Below are 23,622 nucleotides of genomic sequence, written 5' to 3'. Positions count from 1 at the left end.
GGCACCCTCACACCGAATTTCGTATACTTGGCATTCCCAGGTCTGAAGTGAAACGAGTGCGTCCGGACCAGAGTAAACGCAGTTACCATGTTGCCCTGCTGTGGCAACGACCTGTGCAAGTTCGCTGCACTTGTGACTCTCTTGACCCTGAAGCCTGCTACCGCAGAAACTACACGGTGTTGAGACGTCCTGATTGTCGCATTCAAACCTGCCAGCGAAGTGGACTGAACTGGCGAAGTCTGGGTCTGCCTCCGTCGGGGACCGGTGAGTAATCCATACCCCAACCGTTGGCCCCTAGCGCAGGAGCCCATTTCTTTTCTACCGCTGTTGCAAAATAGCGACTCTATCCCGCACTCTCAACCTGCCTCTGCCCGCAAGTGGAGGTCCTGCTTGAATAGTGGGGACTTGTTCTTCATTGACAACATCCACCTTCCTGAGCTGCTAGTGACCCTTGAAGAGACCCTATTTTGTCAAGTGGCACACGCATGTGCATGTACTATTGAGCATAAGGCTCCTCTCTTCGTAGGGCTTGGACTGCCTCTTAGTTAGGTGTATTCTTGATGTGGAACTGGGTCTAAAGATTACTTGCACTGCCTGTTTTCCTTCCCATCTAGGTGGTCTACATATTTCGTGCTTCTTAATCCTTTAGACCCCACTGGTCTTGTATATATATCGTGTTGATTGTGATGTGTTGGTTTACATCAGTATTATTGTGACTCTTTGCTATGGTCTATGTTACAAAGGCCTTGTAATAAATGTGTCTATATTTTTAATATAACACCTGTCTGGAGTAATTTGTAAGCGTCCTTGCTTTGTGTGCTTATTGAGTTCTTTCAGTCACCCTCACCTCTCTTGAGACTTAGTCTTGACCGCCTGCCATAGCTACCGTGATTGGTCTGGCTTGTCCAGAGGTTACCCTGTTCCAAGAAACTAGGTTGGTCTTCTGAACCTCTGCCTCTCCAAGTCAGAGTTCAGAAATCCATCTTAACAGTGTGTGATTGTTGAATGGGCTGTTACTTCAGGTTTGGAAGGCTATTCTTGTATTTGTGTTTTACTACACTGGTGTTGCGATAACAATACAAAATGTGCACCTGTTGAGGTGCAATTAGTAATACTGAATGCTGTAGGGTTGATACAATTGTTTGTTCTACAATATTAGACTTTTACAGTGTTTGAGTAACAGTTAGAACATCATGACAGTATTGCACTTAATTTGTTGGATGCAAAGAGTAGGTTTCTTCTGGGTTGTGTCTTGTACTTCAGAAGCTGCTGGTTTTCAGGAGTGTGGTCTTCACTGCAATTGTGAAAGCAGGAAGTTAGTACATATGTGTGTTAATGTCACAGTAATTTCACTTGAAGAATAGATTAGTTACATTTCCAAAAGGAATTATTTCTAGGAAGAGGTACTGGATGTGTTAAATTGCATAGCTTTGTATATGAATGGGGATTTTGGAGCATCAGCTTCATTGCTAAGAGGGTTAGTGGAGTATTTATAGGTGTGTCCTATGAGGTGCACTTTTGAAAGTATGTGTTGCTGTTGCACTGTTTAGTAGAAGATAGATAGATTAGTGGAAGTTGTAGTAGGGTGAGAGAAAAAATCTTGGAAAAATGGACAGATTGAAAGGGAGAATATTTTTGTGTGTGTAATTCCAATAATTATTTTTGTGCATAGATGTTTCCTACATGAGTGCTGGAAACCTTTCATTTCTTTGACTTTGTTATCCACATTCCTATTAGCACTGTTCTGAATGTACACTTCTATTTGTTTGGTTTTGCAAGTATGGCAAGTGCTAGGCATTCTGTTTAAATAAATGCATTGTATGTACTTGCAGTGCTTTTGTAAGATAAAAGCTGGTCTCCTGTTTTGTGTGCATTCTAGGAATTTATAATAGTGTGTTAAGGGGTAAGAGGTTGTAAACATGACAGAAGGAAATAAGAGAATTAGACGTTAGACATTGCAATGAGTAATATGGGTACATTAAAATTTGGAAAGCAGACAGATTTGTAAGTGAACTTTATTATAGGAGATGGGAGAAATTAGAGTATTTTTTGTGCAGATTATGCAGGTTCAATGGCAGGTACCCTGTTCATATGCATTTATAAAAGAGTTGCAAATGACCTGTAAACAAAATATGCATACCTGTAGTTTGTATTGATGTATGTAGATGTGGAGGTATCTGGCAGGAGAAATCTTGAAGCGTTTTACAGTGGTTTTAGCTCTAGGTGCTTTGGAATCACAGGACACTTATACTCAGAGTGATGAACAGTACATCTAAACTGATAAAATGTGATGACAGAGTTAGATGTAGAGTTCTTGGATGAGATTGGTGGATGGTTGTGTGACTGTTTAACAGTAGGCAATGAGGGAATGGTGCAGAGAGTGAAGTGGAAAGGGAAGAAGGGATGCCCCCATGTTGCGGGGTCTGCAGACACTGCGGCTGTTCGCAGACAGGGCGTGCCACATCTGGGGCTTCTCAGCATATCTGGCATGGAAATAGGACTGGGGGATTAGCCAATCAGGTGCTGAGGGTGTCATTCATAGGGAGAGAGGGTAATCATTTTTTTCATTGCTGTATGCAGTGAAGATGGCTGTGGTTGCAGAGATGGACAGAGTCAGAGTGTGGATAGTGGGAGATATTTTTATCACTAATCTGCAGTGGTATGCAAATATGTGTGGCTTTTCTGACAATCTTGGATTGCAGGGAGTGGAGGCTATGTGGTGTAATGTGCCGGGGAGAAATTTGGAAAGTGTATTTATACTTTGTAAAAATATGGCTCTTTTAACACTCCAGATATCCTGGTGGTAAATTGTGAAGGAATGTATTTGGGGTATCTGAGTGCAATAAGTTTGCAGGGTACACTGAAGTAGTTGCTAAAGGAACTGAAGTACCTATTTCCATCTGAAAATATATATTTTTCCCAAATACGACCTAGGACTGCATGGATGTCTTGTCACGTCTTTAATCCTCAACAAGGCATAGCAAGTTGTCCTTTTAATAAAGGAATATCTTCTTTTATCTATTCTGTAGGCATGTCATCATCCCAAAATGAGAACTTTTTGGAAGATGGTGCAGTTTCTTTTTGTGATGGAATGACTTTCACATATTGTGGTAATGCAATATTTCTTAGTAATATTCAAAACTCAATCAGAAGGTTGTTGTGAAGTCATGTAGCAGACAAAATCAGAAACAAGCCTAAAAACAGCCTCAGAAAAGCTCCAAAAAGGGCTCTTTTCAGAACCAACATCAAAGGGGAAGTGCAGTACACTATTTACATTTTCATTCTCCACTCTCAGATTTCATGATCTGTCCACGGACACCGAGGCTGTCCATGGATTGCGTGTGTTACATACGGGTATTTTGAGGCTGAGAGCCATGCAAATGAGACTGTCCAGGCCAAGGGATTGGTCAATAAGGTTTACTGGGTATGATGTGTAAGGAGAGACTTTGGCAGAAACTCTGTTTCCAGAGAGGAGAGCAGGTAGCAATGGCTGTGTCTTTCAGAAGGCAGATTGTCTGGGTTTTGGGTGACTCCTGGATAAATTGGTTGGAGGTGCATTCAGATCGCTGTGGAGTGGCTGCAGATTTTGGATTCCCTCATGAGATTGTGCACTGGCATGGAGTGCAGGGAATGAAGTGGCTAGATTTGGTTCCTCTTTGTGCCACTTTGATGACACACCGTCATCCAGACATTATTATTATTCATTGTGGAGGGAACAGTTTAGGACATATTACTGGAATCTCCTTGCAGTTTGCAACGTAAGAAGCACTTGTGAAAGTCATGGACATGTTTCCAAACTCCCGAGTAATTTTTTCTCGTATTGCGCAGAGACAAATGTGGCTTGGTTCTCAAATGAAGAAAGTGAGGCACAATGTCAACAAGGCTGTTTGTGCTTTTTTGAGAGATTTTGGTATGCCCTCTTTCCACAATAAAAATATTATGTTTTGTAGCACAATTTTTTTTCGCAGAGATGGAGTCCATCTTTACTGATGCTGGGAATCAGATTTTTCTGTGAAATATACAGAAAGCATTGCGACCCTTTTTGGAATTATAGCAATCTTTTTTCCAGTAGGTGTTGACCACTTAAAGTTTTCGAAACACAAACAAACACCACAAAAAGGCTCTTTTCAGAGCCACCTCTTCCTCGCGGAAAAGAGTGTAATGCATTTGATAGTGCAGCATCCCACAAAATGTTAATGTCCGCGGACTGTCCGTGGACTTCTAAAAATGCACAGTGCCCTGCAGCATTTCATTGGCACTTCTATTTTTAAACTGTGAAAGGTGCCTCTGAAAAGAGCCTTTTTGTTTTTGTTTTTTTGTTGTTTTGTATTTTTTTTGTTTTTTTTAACAAGACACACAAGGAAAGGAAGGGGGATAAGAAAGGGCAGGTGGAGAGAGGAAGATGTTGGGTGGGCCTTAATCAGGTAGGTGACAGACGTTCTCAGGCTCTGGCACCGTAGCCTCGAAAGCACTTTGAAGTGTTTCCCCCTGCAGAGCACTGGGTCACAATACATACACAACACAGTGACCCTTGAAAGGTAAGGGTCTTCTGCAGCACGTATGGCCTGCGAGGCTGGTTCAGGGATTCGCTGCCCCACAGGAGTGTTTCTTGTGGTGACAAGAGCAGAAACGGAGCTTGCTGTAGAGGAACTCAACCTACTACTATTATCGCAGGGGACGACCCTCTGAATTGCCCCGTGTTGAACGATCTTATGTGTCGCCGCATGGAGGTAGTCCCGTGACTGTCCAAACCTAGTTTGCCATGACTGATCTCCATCTGGCACTCAGTGCAGTGCACCTTGTGTGCATGAGCTTTGGGTACCCCTCCAGCAGTGGTAAACAGACTACACACCCAAGATCCACGGGGGCTGTGAGAAGTAAGGACTTCCACTACCTCAACCTCATCATCCTCTTCATCACTCTCTGCATCTTTACGACTGTACCCCTCTCCAGGCCCTTGGGGAGGGGGAGGGAGTGGAGCTGAGGCAGAACTAGCAGCAGCAGGAGCAGCAGCAGCCATGGATGCCATCTAAAATGCGTCAGGAGGCACAGCAAAGTCAGCAATCTGCAGCCAGGTAATATCAATCCAGCAATGTATTGCAGTGTCTGTTCTGGAACTCCAAAATCAAAATCAGAATGATAAGCAGGTCTGGGGTGTAGCCTTTTATAGGGGTGATGGTGCGCTCTCTGCAGACAGCAGCGCTGTCCGCGAGCACTTCAAACATCAAAAAGGGCTCAAAAGTTCCCAAATATTCAGATCGCTAGGGACATGGTCTGGGACATGTGCAAGGGTGAGGATTCACAGTAAAATGCCTTGGATTGCTCAAAAACACTTTTTTATTTCTGGGGGCCCAGACTGTGGGCCTCATTACACGGTAGGCGGTAAGGGTTTAACGGTACCGGTATTTTACCGGTACCGGTAAATCCTTACCGCCTTAACGAGGTCCCTTTGCGGGTTGGGGAATTTAACGCCTGCTTTTTGCAGGTGTTACAAACCAACCCGCAAAGGGACCAGGGTGCTAATTACGGTACTGCAATTTGTGGTACCGTAATTAGCGCCTTCCCCATTCCCATTGAGCCCTATGGGGCAAAAATGGGAATGGGGAAGGGCAATAGAGGAAGGCGGAATTACCGCCTTCCCGAACTTGGGATAAGGCGGTAATTCCCCTTTCCTCCAAGGCGGTGCCGGTAATTTACCGGCATGGACCAAGGTGCTAATAGCACCTTGGTCCACTGCCTACCGTGTAATGAGGCCCTGTGTCTACGGACAAGGACCCATGCTTAGCATGGGTGCGGTCACATGATGACATCGCGGGCACGTTCGCGAATGTGACAGCTGTTCGTAGGACACTGAATGCAGGGGGTCGGTTGCACGCATGCGCACGGGTGTTCTCCCGACAGGGGTTGTGTCCCAGAACTAATTAAAAGTGCGACACATGTGCGGCAAACAGTTACGGACAGGCGCGATGTTCGTAGGACCCCGAGGGTGGGAGGCGCATGCGCACAAGTGTCCGCCCACAGGGTTCGGCTCCCCAAACTAATTAAAGGTGCATCACAACTTTGTGGACATGCGGACGGGTTATGTGTTCTACGGACACCTTAATACTGATTGCAGACAATACGAACAAGAGGGTTGTTCTTAGGACACCCAATTTTGATCAATTACGGGCATGCAGACAGATTGTTTGTCCTAAGGACACCTCCATTTTGGTTAATTGCGGACATACCGGACAGCGGCGCTGTCCGCGGACACCCTAACTGCCTTTTAAAAAAAGAAACAGAGAAATTTAGGAACAGTATACATAATAATGTATTATTGTACAAAAATATAGAAATTATGAAAGAGAGGGGGAAGCAGAAATGGGGACATGTATAGGTGAATTAGGGTTTTCTACATGTTGGATGGTAGGGGAGGAAGGGATTGAGGTCTCATCATAGCGTTTTTGATGATGGGGATTTTTTGGGGATGGTTGACTGGGACATGGAGAAGGGGTACAGGTGCATGTGGGACAGTGATATTTAATTTTTTTTCCATGATATGGTTTTCTACAAAGTTCTTCAAAATAATGAAATTGGCCATTTCATTGGTCATTTTTTTGTTCTAAATGCTGTAGATAATTTTCAACAGTGCCTATTTGTTGTTCTATTAGTACATGATGTACTGTCTCAATAATATTCTTATTTTCTGTATGTTCTGTTAAAGAAAAAAAATGTTTTAGGTACACCTAAAATAATGTCTATTAATTGGCTTACTTTGAAAACTACAGTGTCTACCATTAGCATCACTGTTTTCACTCATTTCGTCCCAGGGAACATTTTCTTCAAGCTACACCAGAGTGCTAGCCATTTCTGTCTAAAAAAAAGATAAATTATTTTTTAGTGTATCCTACTAAAGAAAGTTTATAACAATGGGAATTAATGTAGTGTACTTACCAGTTTGTTTTTCAGTTTTCCCGTTACTGCTTTGTAGGTGTGCTGTTGATATTTATTGTGCAGCTTCTGTATAAAGTATGTTCCATTATGTTTCATAAGCTATGTAATTGGACTGTTGGTGTCTTACATATACAGTTTGTACTTCTTATTTATTTTTTAATGTAATTTATTTATATGCTGCTCTTTGAACATGTTGAGTGTGTCTGTTGTATCACCAATGTAAGATACCCCCTGAGCTTTTGGACAGGGTTGATGTTGACCGAGTCCATCCGCGGACATTCGCATGGTCCGCGGACATTGCAGCCACTAGCATGGGACAGGGGGTTCAGTATGTTGTATGGTATATCTATATAAACTAAGGGTATCCTAGTAAAAACCTATCAAATTCATGATATCTATATCTATATTCAGTGAAAAGAATGTGTTTAAGGGATGTTATAGTTAAGTTGCGCTATTAAAAACCTATGAAATTCAGTGAAAAAACGTTGTTAAAGGGACGTTATGGTTAAATTGCGCTACTAAAAACCTATGAAATTCAGTGAAAAAATGTTGTTAAAAGGACGTTATGGTTACAATTAAAACCGAACCCCCCCTGAAATTCGCCGGTTATGGTAAGCTAAGCAACCATAACTCGCGCAACCACTGTGCACTGCTAAGAATACCAACCCATGACATCAAAGATGACAATACAAGTATCATTGATGACATCACTGATGACATCACATGCATTTACTTTTTATAGGAAGTCCCTACAAGGGATTGTGAATGTAATGTTGGCAAACAAAGTGTCAGGGATGATCGGGAGATGTGTAATGAACTACATACTTCATTATGCAATGTACTGCTCCAAAGAACATTGCATTGCAGTGTTCTTTCTAGTACAGGAATCTACTCATACAGAAACGTAGGTATTGGCTGTAGCATACACCTTAGAGGTGCAATATTTGTAATTTTCCAATGTTAGATAATAAAACGGTGAATGCTTCTGTATCAGACTTTTCCGTACTGTGAAACATGTACTAAGTAGCTAATAATGCATCACTTACTACATATATAGTATACATGTATAGTGATACATACAAAACATATGGAGACCACAATGCATACAAATATGGGGCTTATATAGGGAGAGTAGAGTAGCAAACAAGAGGCAGTATCATTAGCAACTGTATACAACCTACATGATTATTTTCACATACAAAAATGATTGCTGTGTTTCACGCGTGCTTCTTCCCCTTTGGAAGTGTATCATAATATGCGATTGAACTCTAAGGAAAATAGGGTAAGAACAGATGGGAATCGCAACGTCTACAAATGTAATACCTTTTGAATTTTAAGTTTATGACTGTCAGTGAAACCTGGCCTAGATATGTTAGTGAACAAAAAATAAGGGGTCAGACATGTGATGTTATCATTTACTTGTAACCATAATGTCCCTTTAGCAAAACATTTTCCCTGAATTTCATAGGTTTTTAGTAGCGCAATTTAACCATAAGATTTTTCACTGAATATATATATATGTATATATATATATATCACATGGCCTGCGGTAGTGGCCATTTAGTTATGGTTAAGTTGCTAACCCCATAGGAAGAGCACCTTTTGAGTGGCTTATAACTTCGCTCTGCCTAGACGAATGCTCACCAAACTTTGCAAAAATAGTATACGGCCCACACTGAATTTGCAAAGTTGGGTGAGGTTTGGTTTGGGGGCAACGTTATAGGGGGGGTCCCAACATTTCTTTTTTCCCATAGACTGAGTGGAAAAAAAGTTCTGTCACAGCTACAGGCCAAACCGCTGGACGGATTTTCACCAAATTTGTGGTAGGAGCAGCGGCTTGGTCCCAAAAGCGTGCTTTTGTAAATTTGGTGAAAATCCGTCCAGTAGTTTTTTTTTAAATGACCAAAAAGTAGGTCTAAAAATATTAGGAATATCTATATCCGGTCTGCGGACACACTTCCTTGTTCGCTCCGCGGACAGAACACTGATTGGATAATCAGCTTACATCATGTCCGTGGACACGCAACATGCTCTCTGATTGGCTGGGATGAGGCATGAGGTGTGTCAAATTGTTTCGATGTGCCCGCCATATTGGATGCGCGGACATGCGCTGGAAGTGAGCATAAATCCAATTTTGGAGAGTGTGTTGGTGTGTATAAGTGCTTGGAGAGGGTGGGGGAATAAGAGATGGGTCAAATGCTGCATTTGTTTAGGTGGGAGAAGGCTGTGATGTGTTTGCGGTGTCCATGGTCACCGCAGTTGTCCGTGGACATACTAAACACATGGGCGCACTACTGGCTATTTTAGTTTAGTATGATGTTGGTTTGTGGTCGTTAGAAGAGGATTGGGTGAAGAGGGTATGTATTGAAGAGTTTGTATGTTGGTTGTAATTATTTTTTAGAATGTTAATTGAAGTGCACTGTTTTGAGGTGGATGTATTATATTTTTGGGTTGTGGTCGTATGGTAGGTGTTTGTTTCTATGGGTCTTTTATGCTGCAGTGGTTGTGGCCAGCGCCTAGAGTCTTGGGTGCATGGCCGAAGGCCGTAGGCTGTAGGCCATGCACCCAAGAATCTAGGCCATGGCCACAACCACCGCAGCATAACTCTACAATGCTACCAAACATTTTGATTGTGGTATGTGTGCTGCTTAGGGGAAATGTTTTCAAAAATGTGAGTACTGATTGATAGTAGTGCTATAGTGTTTATAGGATAGTGAGATGATGTGTGGATTGGTGAGGGGAATCACTTACTTTTTTTCGATGGAAAGAGTAGGTTTTTCTGAGTTCTTGTTCGTACTTCAGATGCTATTAATGTAGACATGGATTTCTTTGTTTTTGCAGTAGAAGTGCTTTCTGATAACTGTGCATAGCATGTACATGCACTTTTCTTTGCCTATGTGTATTCTGTATATTTTATTTACAATCTGTTATTTGAATGTGCTTTAGAAATGAGTACAATAGTAAGTGCACAGAGCACACCTGGCTTCGTAAGACGGTGTTATTGGATGTTAGGAGATAGAAGAAATAATCTCATGCTTTGCTATTTTTACAGGGTAAATGGCAGGAACTGTATGGAAAAGTATGCAATGTATGTATTTGTGAAGGTGTGGGCAATAAATCAGAAGAATTTGATGGGGTCAGCACCTTATTACTCAGTAGGTGATTACCAAAGTACTGGGTGATTTTGTGGTGCTTGGAGATGGGAGAGTCTGAAATAAAAGTAAGGGTTGCAAGGAAGGACCTGGTGCTTGTGTTTCAGACTGAAGGGAAGGGGGAAGATGTTGTATGTCTTGCTTTACAACACTGTACATAGTTGTAGATGATGTGATAGATATGACTGCACCTGTGCATAGTTGAATGCTGTTGTGAAATCTAGAACGGAATGGACAACCAGCTGGAATGAGAGACTTATGTAGATTGGAAGAACAGTCGTAGAGGCAGTGGTGTTGTTTTAGCTGGGAGCCTTTCAAATGATATTGGCTATCTGTGTGCATGAATAAAGATGCATGTACTCCTCCTGGCTGTGTGTAATTTTATAACACACCATAAAACCTTTTTCCATAATGATACTGTTATTTCTCCCATCTTTTAACATGAAATGACACTTTGTTGGATAGCTGTGTGTGTTGTGTCTGATTACTAATATAGTCATTTGTAAAGGAAGTTGAAATGATAGAATGTATGTGAAATATGGGGAATGTACAGGAAGGAAATTGTATGCACATCTTATGCACTATAAAGCATAACATGCTATCATGGTTGAAATTTGGTTAAATACGTGGCAAGGGTTACAGAAATGATAGTATGAATGAAGAAAATAAAAGTTTGCACATTGCTGTTAATAATATGGGTAAATAAAAATGTGGAGAGCAGACAACTTTGCAAGTGACACTTGATGATAGTAGATGAGAGAAATGAAAGTAAGCTTGTTTTACAGGTTACACAGGGTAAGTGGCAGTTACTCTGTTTATATGCCTTTATACAGGAGATGTACATGTACCATACATGGCAATCCTCCCGATTTCGGTGGGAGACTCCCGATTTTTCTGTGAAAAATATTTTAATTTTTCACGTTCTGACACCGAAAATATATCTTTGTCCAATGCATTCTTATGACACAAATGTTGTCTCCCGGTCTTTCAGAGGAAATGTCCCTCCCAAGTGGGTCGGAATGTTGCCATGTATGATGTCCTGTGCAAAAAATATTCATACCTGTACTTTGTGTTCATGCATGTAAATGTGCCTGAATCTGCAAGTAGAAATGTTGGAGAGTTTACTAGTAGTTGCTGTAGGTACTTTGTAGTCACAGCACTATTGTACTCGTAGTGATCAACAGTACATCTAAAGTGCTGAATTGTGATGATGGAGATAGACGTAGAGGTCTTGCATGTGATTGGTGGATGGTTGTGTGACTGCTTAACAGTGGCCAATGAGGGAATGGAGCAGAGAGTGAAGTTGAAAGGGTATAAGGGCTGACCTAGTGTTACTTACCCACTCCGCGGACAGCGCGGCTGTTCGCAGACTGGGCATGCCACATCCGGGGCTTCTGAGCATGAAATGGGAGTGTATTTTGAGGATTAGCCAATCAGGTGTTGAGGTTCTGCTTCGTATTGAGAGAGGCTGTCTGTAGTGAAGATGGTGGAGGTGGAGAAAGTCAGGGTGATGGTGCTTGGAGATATGTTTGTGAATGGTTTGGAGTGGAATGCTAAATCTAGGAATGTGGCTAAGCATTTTGGCACAAAAGGAGTGGAAGTGGTGTGGTGCACTGTGCCTGGTTTTAATTTGCAGGCAATGCTAGAAGTTTGTCAGGATATGGCTAGGTATTATAGTCCACATGTGGTTGTTCTGCACTGTGGTGCTTTGCATTTGGGCTATGTCAGTGCCCCTACTTTGTTGCAAGATCTTCAATACTTGGTTCAGGCAGTCATGAAAGTGCTTCCAAATGCAAAGGTTATTTTTTCTGCTTTGGTACCTAGGGCAGTATGGGACAATGGTTCTGTTTTTTGTCATCAGCAAAATGTTGGTAGGTGCTTAATCAACCGAGGCATGTTTGCGTTTAGGACATGTCTCTGGAATCTAATTGCAATTTGCAATGAAAGAAGGACTTGGGAAAGTCATGGACATGTTTCCAAAGTCCTGAGTAATATTTTCTCGTATTGCGCAGAGTCAAATGTGGCTGCGTTCTTCTTCATTTGGGCAATGTCAACAAAGCTGTTTGTGCCTTTTTGAGAGATGTTGGCATGTCCTCTTTTCACAATGAAATATTATGTTTCGTAGTACACACATTTTTCGCAGAGATGGAGTACATCTTACTTATGCTGGCAATCAGATTTTTCTGCAAAATATACAAAATGCATTGCGACCCTTTTTGGAATTATAGCAATCCATTTTGCAGTAGGTGTTGACCATTTGAAGTTTTCGAAACACAAAAAATCACCACAAAAAGGCTCTTTTCAGAGCCACCACTTCCTCCCAGAGGAAAGTGCAATGGTTGTGACAGGGCAGCACTGCACAGATTTTAGATGTCCACGGACAGTCCGCAGACTTCTAAAAATGCACAGGGCGCTGCGTATTTCATTGACACTTCTCTTTTTGAACTGTGAAAGGCGTCTCTAAAAAGAGCCTTTTTTTGTTTTTTTTAAAACGACACGCAAAGACAGGAAGCGAAAGGAGGGTAAGGAAGGGGCACCAACCACGGGGATAAGAAAGGACAGGGGGAGAGAGGAAGATGTAGGGTGGGCCTTATTCAGGTAGGTAGCAGTTCTTCTCATGCTCCTTGACCACAGTCTCAAAAGTACTTTGAAGGTTCTCCCCCCTGCAGAGTACTGTGTTGTAGTACATGCACAATACTGTGACCCTCGAAAGGTAAGGCTCAACAGCATCATGTATGGCCTGCGAGGCAGCTGGAGGGATGCACTGCCCCACAACAGTGTCTCTTGTGGTGGCAGGAGTGGAAACGGAGGATGCTGCAGAGGAACTCAACCTACTACGTTTATCACAAGGTACAACCTTACGAATAGCCCCACTGTGGAACGATTTTAGGTGTCAGTTCATTGAGGTAGTACCATAGCTGTACAAACCCAGTTTCCAATGACTCAGCACCATCTTGCACTGATTGCAAGTCACCTCGTGTGCACATGCTTTTGGTACTCCATCAACAGTGGTAAATAACCTCCACACCCAAGATTCACGGTGAGAACTAGTACTAGGGACTTCCACTACATCATCCTCTTCATCACTCTCCTCTGTATCCTGATGCATGTTCCCCTATGTAGGCCCTCTGGGAGGTGTTGGTGGTGGAGGGGTTGGGGGTGTTGCTAAGACAGCACTAGCACCAGCACCAGCCATGGATGCCATGAGGACAGCTGTTTCAAAGAGCAAGAGAAAGCCAATGCAACAAGGAGCAGTGTCTGTCCTGGAAGCCCCCAAAAACAGAATAAGGAGCAGCTCTGGGGTGTGGCCTTTTATAGGGGTGCTGGGGTGCGCTTCACGGACACCCGTGCTGTCCCAAGACACTTCGAACACCAAGAAAGGGCTCAAAAAATTCCTAAAAGTATGCAGAACACCAGGGACATAGTGTGGGACATATGCAAGGGTGAACTTTCCCAGGAAAATACCTTTGATTGCTGAAGAAAAACCACTTTTTAGGTGTCCGGGGGCCCGGACAGTGTTCGTTGACATTTGTGATGTCATCTTGGATGTCCTGGGTGTTAGTCTTAGCAGTGCACGGAGGTGGCGTGAGTTATAGTTGCTTAGCTTACCATAACTGGCGAATTTCAGGGGTTTTTCGTTTTTACTTAGCATCATAACGTCCCTTTAACAAAGTTTTTTTCACTGAATTTCATAGGTTTTTAGTAGGGCAACTTAACCATAACGTCCCTTTAACAAAGTTTTTTTACTGAATATATATATTCATATATATATATATATATATATGTTCTGAAATTGGACTGTCTTGTGATATATACATTGTTGAGATATTTACAGAATGCACTGAGATGTATGTTAGGATGCATACTTTACATATTGAAATATCTAAGCATATACACTGTACACTGAGTTGCATACATTGTATTCTACTGAAATGTACATGCTATATAATGAAAGAAATAAATACATTATCGCCCAGATTCATTTTATTGGAGGAAAATCAGAACTTTGAGAGCCATTCTGCACACAAAAACCTGTTTGTCAATTCACAGAATCAACTTCATGGGACTTTTCCAGGACTTGCATGGAGTTTGCGCAGACTCAACATGTCTCTGCAAGTGGTCGAGCATCTTGCACGAGACTCCTCACAGAGTATGCGCCGGACCTATGCAGAGACCCAAAAATGCAACGGAACATGCAGAATGAGGAAGATCAGGGGAAAATCACAACCCATTCCACCGCAAACCCAAGCAAATTCATGGATTTCAAAGCGCAACCTTGCATCGGGAAAAGGCACACGCAAACACTGTGATCGATCTGCCACATGATAGCAGGCGTAAAGTTCAATGCTATAGGATCCAATGCGTGTAATGCATGCAATGTACACCAAACCAATATTGACAGCTACAATGTACACAGCAATAGCATGAGCGATCGTTCATGGACACCAAAGGAGGAGGATGATGCCCAGGTCCCAGATTTTCACACAATGCATCATGCTGTTCAGGATGCCTGATGATCAGGTATGTGCTAGGTACCAGCCCCCCATGTAATCCTAGACCTTGTCAGGGAGTGGGAACATGACCTAGCATCACCCACCATCTGCTCCCAGGCCCTTACCACCCATGGAAAAATGCTGACTACATTAAATGGCCTCTGGCTCCTTCCAGCATACCACAGTTATTGTTGGTGGGATATCGCAAGCCACACAATCCCGCTGCCTCCACCAGGTATTGGCCTGCATAACAGTACGTGAATGTGTGCACAGGCACATATATGCCCAGAACACTGGAGGAAAGGCAGAGAGTGTGCCAGGAATTCTATGCAGTAGCACGCTTTCCCCTCATACTAGATGCAATTGACTGTACAGATGCTGCGCTACGGCCCCCTTGATTGACGGAGCACATAAACTGCAATCAGAAGCACTGGCATTCAAGTAACATGCAGGTAGTCTGTGGTGCTAATGGACTGATTATGGAAGTGTATACCAATTTCCGTGGCAGCCCGCATGATAGCTACATCTACTGCCAGTCACCACTCCAACGGGCCCCTGCATCTGGAAAGTATGGCAATACCTGGATCATCGGTGAGTATGAACTGTAAATAAAAACCAGTTACAAACTGCAGGGGAATGTGCCCACACGCTATCACCATTCATCATGATTCCACACCGGAATACCGCTACATCAGCTGAGTTAAGGTACAATTCAGCACATGTAGCCACTAGTGCCATAGTGGACTGCACATTCAGGGTGCTCAAGTCAGATATGTGCTCCAATGAACACTCTGGGTGGGTTTTGCTGTATGCCCCACCAGTAGTCTGTAAGACCAAAATGGCAGCATGTGTACTGTACAATGTCACCACACGGCGTGGCGTACCAGTGAAAATGCAGGTGGGCCACAGCCCTCAGCCACAGGAATCACCCCTGCCTTTGACTGGCCAGAGGGCAGATGGACAGGCTGCACGCACCCAGCTGGTGCAAACATTCTTCACTTAAAAACTTGCCCCTGTGGAACACACACAGTGAGGCCACATCCCAGGTGCCATTCAATGAAGAATAAGGGCCTATTTTCTGTGTCCATAAAAACACCTTAAGAATGTATGTCTGGGAGTGGCACATTATGTGTATCCATTACACATAAAATAACATGCACAAACAGTGCTCCAGGTAAGATCTGTAAGTGGGAGTATTTCATTCCCTATTCATTAAAGTTGAGAGACAAATTATTTTTAGGAAGTAAAAATGTAAGTCCAGTTCCCAATGAGAGTAATTCATAAGCAAGTAAAAATATGTTTCAATGTAAAAGCTGTATTGTTTTTGGTCATATATATTCCATTGCACCTAGTCAGATATGCTCAGCCAAAGATACATGTCTACTACTTCCAATCATGCAGTTAAAAATGTGTAGTCCACCTGTGGTACTATGTGCACTACTGGGCCAAATAAATCAATGTTGCTGTGAGCGTGAAAACAGGGGTGAAAGATTCCACATTTCTTTTACATATTTATTGTTGGGAGAATGTGTACTCCCTATTTTGATTTTTTGTAAGTATTTGCCAAATATTCAAGGAGTAAAAGAGGCTGATACACTGCTAATCTGTAGGGCTGTGTACAAATCACCAACACAGTCATAGCATCTGTAACCAACAGTTCCCATGTAGTCTACCGAGAAGAACACAACACAGGCAACAAAGTCCCTGACCACCGTCACATGGACATCAACTACTATTCTTCACGTAACCCCCAAACTACACACACGAGAACACAAGTAGGAAGGCACAGTATAAAATTGAAATGAGCAATTTACACATGTGAGGAGTGCCCTGGATCCCCTATGCGTGTTCCACAACAATATACAGGTTGAGTGGCCAACCCATTCCCTGACAGCAAGGATGCTCACAATACACATTCATGACAAAATAGTAATGTAGACTTTGGAAATGCAAGTGCACTGCAATAACGATGCACATCTCACATCACACCTTTTCCCTTGTGAGCCTGCACCAGCTGTACCCTGGAATGCATGGATTTCCCCCCTTTGTAGGCCTGCAAACCACCCAACTCTGACAATGAGTTCTGAAGATGTATACAATAGCAACATCCCCTTCAATCTCACCAACCATCTAACCCCGGCAGAATGCCCCTGTAGAGAAAACAAACGCAAGGTCAGGGCAGAAAAAACATCCCAATTACACAACAATATGAGCCCCCCAGAGTGCCATGCAACAAATACAAACAATAAATCACCAGCCACCCATCACCATGAGTCTCTGCACCCATGCAGCCAGATCCACCCAACTCATGCCAATGCAATGAAAACACCCCACACAGTGACACCTTGCCCACCCACAGCACCTATACTGGCTGCCCCCCTAAAGTGCCATGCAGTGAAGGACCAGGTACCACTTAACCCTTGTCATGGTGATGGGACATTGTGAACACTCTGATCCGGACACACTCAGTATAACACTGAGATCACTGAGAGGTTGGAAACCCAGCTACCCAGGAACTACTTGGAAGTACTCCCAATGCCATGATATGGCCTCCCCTGGTTAACGTGGCAGAAGGACAGTGCAGTAAACACTGGCAGGGGAGCTGATGATGTAAAGGCCAAGACAACGGGTTGCAAACATATCAGCAATTGCATTGAAGACAGGATCCGGCAGAAGGCAGCTGTTTACAGAGGCAGCAGTCATACAGGAAGGCAGGGCACAGAGACAACTGGCATGAAAGAAACAAGCAGATATGAGAAAGGAATGAAAAACAGAGGCCAAGGACTCTGCCACACAAAAGGGAGCAGGCAACAGTCAAGGGGAAGGGAAGGCAGACTTCACAGGGACTGGAATGAACGGGGACCAATGTGCTTGGAATTGAATGTAGCCTTGAGATGCACTGAGCAGCTGTCAACAGGCTGAAAAATATTTGCTGGTGCACTGTGCATGGTACATGTTCACCATGGCAAACAACAACAAATGACCAATTGTGTTTGCCTGGTGTGTGTGGTGAACATTCCATCCCCAAGATGGCCATCGATGCTGTGTTGTGTGTGGATTTGTCTCCACACACAACCCCCGAAGGAGCCGAAGGACCAAGATTGGGCTGCCTGCATGGGTAGACATGACTAGAAAAGCTAATTGAACGGGATGCCATGCAGCAGGAAAGGCACATGCAACAATTGCAAGGAAACACTCCCCATCACTCACATCACCATATATCCCAGCACACGTACAGCCGGACCTGCCACCCTCATGACAACTCACCAATAAATGCCCTACAGTGACAGCCTCCCTCACAATAGTCACCCCGCAACCAGTGCCACCCTGATTGACTTGATAAAATAGCATGCATGGACACACAAGCCTACCATCACCATGTTCCACATGTACCCATGGAGCTGGAACCACTCACCTCAGTTCAAGGAAAAGATTAATAACCCCACACGTTGTCAGAATCCCTGCCACCAATGACACCACAAGTGTCACCCTGAGTAGCCTCGACTTACCTGCAAAAGCTACCCACCTGGCTCACATCCACTGTGTCCCACCTGAAACAACATTTTCAACCTGCAAAAACATGCATTGCATCAATTTAAAGATACTGGACAGCCATGACATCTCCCGTACGGAACAAGGAAATAGGCGTGGAACACCCAGTGTCAGCATCTGTAAGTACACACAACATCACAACAGCAAAACTGTCCAACACTGAAATCACTGGCAGCAAAGCAAACATATTACAAGCACAGCACAAAATGCACCCTGGAAACAGGTGACATTCAGCCCTGGGATGAATGCCCAAGTGGGGACACTGATTGCAGGCATACAAGTTCTGCAGACCCACTGTCAGGTCCCATGTGTGCCTTTGGGTCAGCCATGGATGCAGGGGTGTAAAAGGACACCAAGTGAGGAAGTGATGTCCTGGGGGTGGAAGTAGACGTGTGGTAGCTGATGAGGATGACATAGGACAAGAGGAAGACAGGACCCAGAGTGATGAATGCATATCAGTGGAGTGTAAAGAGAGAGAGAGAGAGAGAGAGAAAGGGAGAGAGAGAGAGAGAGAGAGAGAGAGAGGGGGAGAGAGAGAGAGAGAGAGAGAGATAGAGAGAGTGGATACGGTGCTAGGAGGAGACTGACTGGTGGGGAGATGTTGATGTATATCTCTGACATAACAGTGAGTGAGGGCAGAGAGGTGGTCACGAGAGGAAGACAGAGACATGAACACTTGTAAAAGAAGCAGCCTGGTCAGAGAGCCTGGAAGGCACATAAAAGTAGCACATGTGGGCAAGCAAGGACAAATGTGGTCGATAGACAAGGGCAGACTGGCAAAGAAAGGCCACCTGTGCAAGGTCAATAGCAGCTTCACATCAGAGAAACAACATGCACAACCCACTATGGCATGCAAAGCAGAAAGAGATCCATGTCTGCAACATACCCGGAAAGAATTGCCCATAACATAACCACATACCCATACACTGCACCAACCCCCCCCACCCCCCGTTGGACACCACTGTAAATCGACCTCAGGGCACAATGCAGCTGTTCACTCACCCTCAAACACACTACACACCCTGTGCGAGACAGTCCCAGAAAGTGTGCATTGATCCCAAGGTGCACTGGCAATACCTACAGGGACAACAGATGAACACAAGCTGGGGGAGTGGACAATGTCCCACATTGATGGGCCCACATTGTGTACATACACGGTGCAGTCACTCACAGTGCTGGATTCGATCAACAAGTGCTGGATTCGATCAACAAGTAATGTATAAAAGTCGAAAAATACATCCAGTTGCAGAGAACATACAGAAACAGCAATGAACAGCAAGTGACCTGATTGGGGAACACATGGGATGTCTATCAGGGGTACACATGTGCATATCTATACAAGCCTACATGCAGCAAGTGTGACAAACCTGTCCTGTGGAGTCAATGTACACAAATGCTCAGAACTGTGTCACCAGAGGCAATGCCATGAAGTGGAGCAGCCGAGAATGTGAAGACCTGACAATGGACGTGGGTGATAAATGTTGAATAGTAGCAGGGCAGGTCATGTGAGCTGATGAGGGAGTGGAGTAGGCAGTGGCACTGATCAAAGAGTAGATTTGGCAGGGAGTACACATGCAGGGACCCATAGGAAACATGGGGCTGAGGGAGTAGAAGGGCGTCAGTAAGGAGACATCATCATAGTCAGTGAGGCAAGTGTTGGAGAACCAAAATACATAGGGCCCGATTCATGGAATTTTTTGCACGGTTCAAAGTGACTTGGCACTGCTGATAAGTGACTTTGCACTGCTGACACAAATCCTGATTCATGGACCAGTGAAATGTGTATTTTTGCAGTGCAAAGTCAGTTCAAAGTCATTTCTGCAGCACAAAATGAACTTTGCACTGCAAAAATACACTTTGAAAGTTCCATGAATCAGGGTTTGTGTCGGCAGTGCAAAGTCACTTTTCAGCAGTGCAAAGTCACTTTGAACCGTGCAAACAATTCCATGAATCGGGCCCACAGTGTACAGATGCACAGAGAAGGCATGTAATTAATTAGCATGTACATGCATAATGTGGGAAATACTGCCATTGCCTCAAGTGTGACAAGTGTTGCACAATACCTTTCATTTTTTTCGTCAATTGTGTAAGTGCATCCTCCAAAACAATGCACATGATTTGAAGTGGAAGTGCGCATACACACACATGCATGTGGACAGACACACATCTGCAATGACATTAACAGTGACTCAATGATTACACCCCCAGCTAGCAAATATGTGGAATGCATGCAAAGACTGTGGTGACCATTAATACAGACAAAACACAAGACACAGCGCACATTCTTACTTGCTGAGAGAGCTGGCCTGATGTGATTCTCTCATCACCTCCTCAGGAAACTGTGCCTCCATAATCTTGAATGGAGGGCCACTGCCTGGCAGAGGGCATGGGGACTAGCGACATGAAAGGGTGCAGGGCGCACCTCCAATGGAGTGCAGTCACCGGATGAATCAGGATCATTGAAACAACAATATGGGACATTGTATTTAACCAGCCATTGTCGCTAAGAATGAATACAGCACATATGTGTCAATATTCCATCAATCCATTGTTACCTGCACATGCCATTCTGTCGTCCTCAAGGCAACCATGGCAGTTGACACCACTGTGCATGGCTGTATGCCCACTGCTGCACTCATCATTCCTTTGAGAGGGCAACAGCACATCTCTCAAGGAAAGAACAAATAAACAACGAGTCAATCTTGGATTGGGTGAAAATACCACAACTGGACAGTGGCATAAACAAAAAAACAAAAATGTGTCCATCCCGATTAAGGGGTATGGTGCATGTCAATATCCACATGAGTGGGAAAAAAACACAAAAAGAAATATTCCCTCCATGGTCTCATGGGCATCACATCAACGGTGGTTCGTGATGTGTGGGTGTGCTGGGCCCCCATCCTGCAGTTGACCTGCTGGTGTTTATGATGGTAGATCCAATCCATGCTGTGCCAAGGCCTGGTCTTCATTGGACACAGCCAGCCGTGACACAGACATGCACCAGCACACCAATGGGGGTTAGGTCTCAATGCGCTTCCTCACGAATGGCAACAGTCCTTATGTGCATTCACTCATGACACATCGAGTTGCTATGACAATCTCTGCCTTAAGGCATTCATCTCCTTGTGGGGATGTGTTCTTGTGGCAGAGAGTTCATCATGCATTGCGGTCCTCAAGGCCTCCATCTCACGCCTCAGGGCCTCTCTATGTGCCCAAGCATCTGCATTCAGGTACTCATGAAGACACCTCAGATCAGTCCGTCGGCCCTTGATGTTGGCCTCCACACCCAGCCTTTAGGAGTGGCTTGGGGACTGCATGCCCTGCAGCCATTGTGCTTCCCGGGCTGCTGGTGGGGTCATATTCCTGCCCATTTTATCCATGCTCTACATTGCTATGTTGGATGGCGGCACGCAACATTTGCTTCTCCCACACACTGTCTCTCCAGCCTGCACATACCCACCACGTATGCGGGGCCCACAGCGGCCTGATGCAAGGGATAATGCCTGTTGCTGTGGTGCCCCTGTCATTGGCTGCAGGTCTGCAACCTACCGATGGACATCAGCCCTAAAACCTGATGCCAACTCATGGAAGGGTGGCCTTGCAGCCAAAAACACTGCAGATGTGTGGCCCACCACTGACTGGCTTTGTGAAGCCCCATGTGATCTGTCCATTGGGGCACTCAAATCCTTCCTCTGTGAGGCAAACACATCTGGTTCTGCATCCAAATCAGCTGAGTCAGAGGAGTCCAAAGAGGCCGCAGCACGACTGATGATCATCTGTAGCACCAGTGGGTTTTTATGGAAAACAGCACCACGGCCTTCACTGGTGGTCTGACGTACCAACGGCTCTTCATCCTCCTCCTCTGCATCTGGTGCATTCTCACCTGAAAATAGACAGAGAATGACATATTGAGTCATGTGTCTCTAGATGAAAATGCACATGTGCATCAAAGTGCAGAAAGACACGAAATTACATGATATGCATGCATCTGACATCGTGACTTTCTAAACTATAAGCTGTAAGCCACGGATCTATGGCATTTTTTGACAGGTGGCACCCCAATGGATACATGGCGTACAAAAGTGGCATACACATTGACTGATGCGACTGTCATGTCAGCACACAAGCCAGGGACAAGTACTGCACATGAGGCATTGTAATAGTGAAGGCCATCACATGGCATCAGTCAGTCAGCCAACTCCACAGATACCACTGCCATCAAAACATGACACACAATACAAGATTTAAACTGAGAGGAGGACAGTCAATACATACATGTATACAGTTCAACCATTTTGCACCATCAATACATAAGCTGCATGCCTGAGATGGTAAATTGCCAAATCCTTTGAAAAGTGCTCACATGGCTGCATTGGGACACACCATCCATGCATTCCCTCTCCATTGGCATACACTCCATCCACCCAAGATCACAAGCACTGCCACATGTCACCTCAATGCAATCATGCACCCTAACCAGGACCACATTGGCCCATTGGATCGGTGTGCGGAGAGTAGTTAATGTACACTGAAGGATGTGATATGTGTGCAGCAAAGATGGCTGCGCTGTCAAAATCACAAAGCTCTCAGAGTAGGGCTCCATGTGTTTGGGAGCAAAGTGAACACACATATGACTGTCACTGTGTGCTGTGTCACATCAATGTCAACACCAGGTCTACCAGTACCCTGTGTGTGGGTCCACATCACTGTAATTCCCTTGCTGTTTGCCTAGCAGAAGTCAGGAATATGCATTGTAAATTTACATCTTGTGTGATGACAGTGCCATTCACATGATATTGTCATAGGAAGTGTCAGTCGATGACTGGCCATGAGTGAGTGACCAACAGTCATTGACTGTCGTTTTGTATAACACTATCAGGCAACAGCCACTCTCATCATCTCATACAATGTAAACTGCTACTGCACATCATGGGTGTTTGTTGAGCATCATATTTTTTCTTGCCATGTGTGGCCCCACAACTTGGTATCCCCTTTCCCCAGCACTACGCCAATATTGTCTTAAATAGTGAATTGGGAAAGTTGACATATGCATCTACCATGAGTGTGCCATACTGTACACAATATATATATATGGCATGCATCAGTCACGGAGTCCTCCCCAAATGCAATACTCTGCTGTGACACATACCCTTGCTACATCGCCACTACAAGGGATTTTCTGCAGGACAGCACTGAGTAGAGAAGCAGATGCCTGAACTGTCAGTAGAGGCATGGCCCTCATCTTTTGGTCACGCGTAATGCTGAGGAGGCTGTCTCTGTACAGATGTGGAACCCATATGATATATCCTGAGCCCTCTTTGTCGAACATACTTAGGATGGTTTTACAAGGTTCAGGAGTAGTATGTAGGTGCAACAATCATTCCCTACAGTAATACCGCTGGGATAGGTACCAATGTTTCTGAATAAGTCCCTATCTATGAACATCACTCCAAGATGATGGGTCATTATTCAAGATTGTGCATGCGTGGACT

The sequence above is a fragment of the Ambystoma mexicanum genome, chromosome 2q, assembly GCF_040938575.1.
Source record: "Ambystoma mexicanum isolate Mex_15411 chromosome 2q, UKY_AmexF1_1, whole genome shotgun sequence".
Taxonomy (NCBI): Eukaryota; Metazoa; Chordata; class Amphibia; order Caudata; family Ambystomatidae; genus Ambystoma; species Ambystoma mexicanum.
This window is presented reverse-complemented; position numbering follows the sequence as displayed.